The sequence below is a fragment of the Aphelocoma coerulescens genome, chromosome 1, assembly GCF_041296385.1.
Source record: "Aphelocoma coerulescens isolate FSJ_1873_10779 chromosome 1, UR_Acoe_1.0, whole genome shotgun sequence".
In the NCBI taxonomy this organism is placed as follows: domain Eukaryota; kingdom Metazoa; phylum Chordata; class Aves; order Passeriformes; family Corvidae; genus Aphelocoma; species Aphelocoma coerulescens.
Window position 1 is genome coordinate 49,768,295 of NC_091013.1, and position 4,434 is coordinate 49,772,728.

The following is a 4,434-nucleotide window of genomic DNA, read 5'->3' on the forward strand; positions in this document are numbered from 1 at the left end:
ACATAAGAATTTAGCACCTTAGTAGGATATAATTTGCATATTGCCTCAGTTTAAAATACTACTGTTTAGTCACCAATAAAATACCTTATAAAGTTCAAACAGAAAAAGATAGCAGTGGGGTGCAACTGAAGTCTACCCTTTGACAGACAGCTCCTGCAGTTAAAAAGATCAAACTAAGTGTGACTAAAAGTCATGCCCACCCCAGATTTTGGAAACACCATGATCTTTTAACACATAGTGTTATATTGACTTATGCAAGTTAAACAGAACTAAAGCTACAAAGACTTTAATAACATCAGGCCAAAGAAACATCTTTTGCAGTAAGGTTTTTTTCCCCACGGGTGGGAAAGCATTGCATGAGCTTAGGAAGGATAATTAAGAGCTTTACCTGGAGAAAACCACCATGTTAATTCTCAGATGCCTCTATGGACAGCATTGGAAGAGAACAGCAAACAGGCGTGATAGGCTGTTAAGTAGGATTGGCTGTCAAACAAGGATTTGCCATTTTTCACCATTTGTTTTTTGCTTCTCATGAAATGAAAAATAGGCGCTTAGAGCATTCTGGGAAGAAAAAAACTGAGGGAGAAATATGCTGTCTACAAAGTAGGCAATTGTGAGAATTGCAGCAAATGTACAGAAATAGCTTCAAACCTTCACTTTACCTTTTCTAGCAGAGAGTTTTCCAAATGGTAAGAAAATCTTTTGGCCACTGTCAAACAGCCTTGCTCCTCAGGCAGTGAAGGATGAGTAAGTCCAACAGTAAACCTTGAGATATTTCCACTGTTGGCAAAGTATATTAGGAAAGTAACTCAAACAAAATTGTTCTGCTATTAAATTAAAATCAGTTTTGCATCATTAAAAATGTTCATCTGTTCCATCCTGAGCTCCCAGGTCACTTTTTAGGATCTGATGATGTCACTGGAAGAACCCTGTGAGCAGTTTGTTTTATCATTCAACTTTCTTTGAATCAATAAAACATTACAGGTGAAATTCACTTCACTTATTATTGATCTTTAACTTTTAGATATTGAACTCTCAACTAGTCTGATTTTAGGTACCTGTTGTTTGTAGCCAACCATAAAAGTATCTGATATTATTTTTTTTAATATATTTTTAACATGGCTTTTAAACATTAATAACAGCTACTACTAGTATGTATCCCTCCTTAGAACTGGTGATTCTCTGCAGTAAAATGAGGCGAGAGTGATTTCTAGGAAAAAGTATAGGTGGGATCCCACTGAATCCCTCGGTTTCTAATTATCTTTTGCAGTATGTTAATTTTAGATACTGATGAGAAAAAATAATTTTTAACTATCACTTTTTGGAGAAAGACTCTGCAGCAACTACAATGGATTAGAAGAAACTGAGCAGAATCTTATACAAAAAGCCCAAACCAAACCAAAACAAAACTTCTTTAAAAATATGCAAGAATCTCTTCCATAACATTCTGCTGAATTCCATAGCAGGGCTATTAAATTACATTTACCAAATATCTAGCATCAGAACAAAGAGACAAACAAAGCATTTCAAAAAGCTCCTATTTTGTTAAGTTTTATAACATTGCTTCCTAATGGACAAAGCAGCAATTCTTTCTTTATTGTCACAGAAAAGGATAAACTTTTATTACTTCTGTTGATCTTAAAAATGTCCATTTTAGCCCATGTTGTGGCACTTAGAGATCAGCTATTTACAACAGCTGGTTACAGAGCTAGCACATGTGGATCTATGGGTATAATATCTGCGCATTTTATTTGGAAAAGCATCTTTTGTGTAGTCCCCCTCTTGACCAACCAAAATTAAGTATGATGTTCCTGTACCAGAAGGAAAGATAAACAGATGATGGAATCAGTTTTTTTCAGCATATTTCTCTAAGCATATAAAAATTCCTGTTTTGCAGAGCACAAAAGAAATCAGGCAGAGACTGTTCATTCCTTGCCACTAATTCTCTTTCAGCCAACACTTTATAGCCTCCAACTTCACAATTGTCTCCCAGATTCAGAGCCAAGAGCAGAGTAGACTTTCTTCAAGCTTCACATTTGCCTTTGGGCTTCAGCATGAACTTAGCTGACTCTTTTAGCAAGCCACTGGAAATAAAGCCATTTATTTAAACAAGTTTCATCTTGCAGTGTTACTATTACTATTATTATTACTATCATTGTCATAATACATAATGGGGATTTGTATTATGAGACTGCCTGTGAGCTATCACAGAATATCTTGTATAAATATAACTTGTGCAAAAGAGCTCACATTCGAAGTGTAAAATGAGAGACAACAGGTGGAAGAAGCCATCAGCTGGAAGGGAGCACAAGGGAACAATGAAGCAATTACGAACAGTTGATGAAGCAGCAGTCAGAGAACACCAGCTGCTTAACTATTGTGGGAGCTCTAATTACAATTCTTCTTGGGAGAGTGAATTACTCTTGGAGCATTCTGCCCAGAACCCTCCCTCAGGAAGGAGTACGTGATTTTGTGAAGAAGGGAAATGCAGCGAGGGAGAAGTGCGAGTTCTCTGTCCTCCTTTCTGGGCCAGGCAAAGCAAACTAAGTTCACATGTGCACTGTGCTCCTCTTTACATACTCAGAGCAATACAGCATGCATGCAGTACTGTCCTTGAGCTGTTAACATATGGATCTCTAACAGAATAAAATGTGTTATTTCAGTATAGATATCCAGCTATTAAGATAAATCATGTCAAAAATCTTAATGTTAATGGCTCCATACTACACATTGACATGATCCATCTTATTGGCTTTTCCTTCACAGCTGCTACAATGTACTATGTCAAAGCATAATATTAAGCCTTTCATTTCAAGTGCTACATCTTATCAAACCTTCTTTTCACAGTTATTCAAATGTATAATGTCAGCACATAGTATGGAGTTCATAAGTGGATCTTTGACAAGATGAATCACAACAATACATGGTAATGATTGTTATGACACCAAGCAGTGCTTAGCAAGAATGAAAAAGTTCCTGTGTGTAAGCACATTAAATTAAATTCAAAAGGTTTGGATTTTGCTTTGTATTTAATATAGTGGGAATTAATTCAAACCAAATATGGACTAACCTGGAAGGATCCTTCCTGCATACTAATGGAACATCATTCTCCTCTTCATGAATGTGTAGCCCTTCTGATTATAAGTGAATCTTTTCCAGCAAGGTTAAAAGGAATGTGAACAGCTTATTCCTATGTGCACTGTATGGGGAAGATAATGAGACCTTTCAATGGGTCATTGTTAAACTATTTTTTTTCCTGTCAAATCTTGCTGGGGTTATTTGAAGTTAAAAATGCAGTGTGCCACGTTTGACACTACTTCCATCAAGGGAGTCTTCCAAACTGCACAAAGAGAAACTGCATGGAAAATTTGGTTTAAATGGCTTTTGTCCTTTGTGCAACTGAGAAGACTTCTTTAGACTACTGTCTTAATCCCACATCCACTAAGAGTACAGAAACCATGAAACTCTCTTTTGTCTTGTGCTTTCCCAGCATGTATTTGCACTGATGTAGGTAGCTGAAGGTATAAAAAAGTGTTCTAAGAGCAGAGGTCGGGTACATTCTGTGGTACTGGAATGTGGACATTTGCTCTTCTAGAATTTCAGGATTTGCAACAACCAATATTGAATTGTTCGTATGAAGCACAACAGTTTTGCCTGGAAAAAATTAACAAGCACTAGGACACAGAATCTCCTCAGAAACAGAAGCAGCAATTTGTTCCACACTTCCATGCAGGGTTCAGAAGGACCATGAGTTACATCATCCTGGAACAAAGTGAGAAGAATCCACTGCCCAGACCTTCTTTTCCCTTAACAGCCTAAACAAAAATGTGAGAGTGTAACAAAAAAAAGGAAAAGAATGTCACTACATGTGCACATTTAGGCAACTGAATTAAGTCCCTAAATTTGTATTTTTGTAAAGAGAGTGTGCTACCTAACCTCACATTTTGATTCATATGAACAGACTTTTTTACATGTCCAATGACTAAGGAATCTGATAATTGTACTTTCTACCTTTTTCTTAATCAGTAAGACATACAGCTTGCTAATTGGGCTGGAGATTGAAAGGCACTGGCTCCTGAAGTGAAATCAATCCATACAGCTCTAGGGATTTTAGTCTTTTTACTTGATTCACTTACCTTTATATCTGAGATTGTATTCTACAGTATATGAAGTGGCACTAGGCACCTATTTGTGTGGCACGGGCATCTGAACCAAGGCCTAGGCATCCAAATTTTTACCATAAGGAGCTTTAAATGCTTTTTTTACCTGCCATTGACATTGGATTCAATTATTTAAACAATCATCACCTGTGAACTCTGTATCAGGTGTCAGAAACTAGAAACAGGTACATCTACCAGCTGTCTTCCTATAAACCTAGTGAACTCCTATGTAAACTTTGGCCACACATAATGAATTGAGGAGAAGGTATTATAC

At 36.8% G+C, this 4,434-nt stretch overlaps 1 long non-coding RNA gene across 2 annotated transcripts; it reads right to left on the bottom strand.

Annotated features, from left to right (window-relative positions):
- Positions 1-281: 281 nt before the first annotated feature.
- LOC138118616 (uncharacterized) lies at positions 282-4,224 on the bottom strand. 2 transcript variants are annotated; one of them, XR_011155229.1, is made up of 3 exons: positions 4,137-4,224; positions 3,071-3,815; positions 282-2,084 (listed from the first exon to the last, which is right to left on the bottom strand). It is a non-coding gene; the product is annotated as an uncharacterized lncRNA (long non-coding RNA). The 2 variants fall into 2 exon arrangements; XR_011155230.1 differs by having other exon boundaries at positions 3,071-3,199; positions 4,137-4,218.
- Positions 4,225-4,434: the final 210 nt, after the last annotated feature.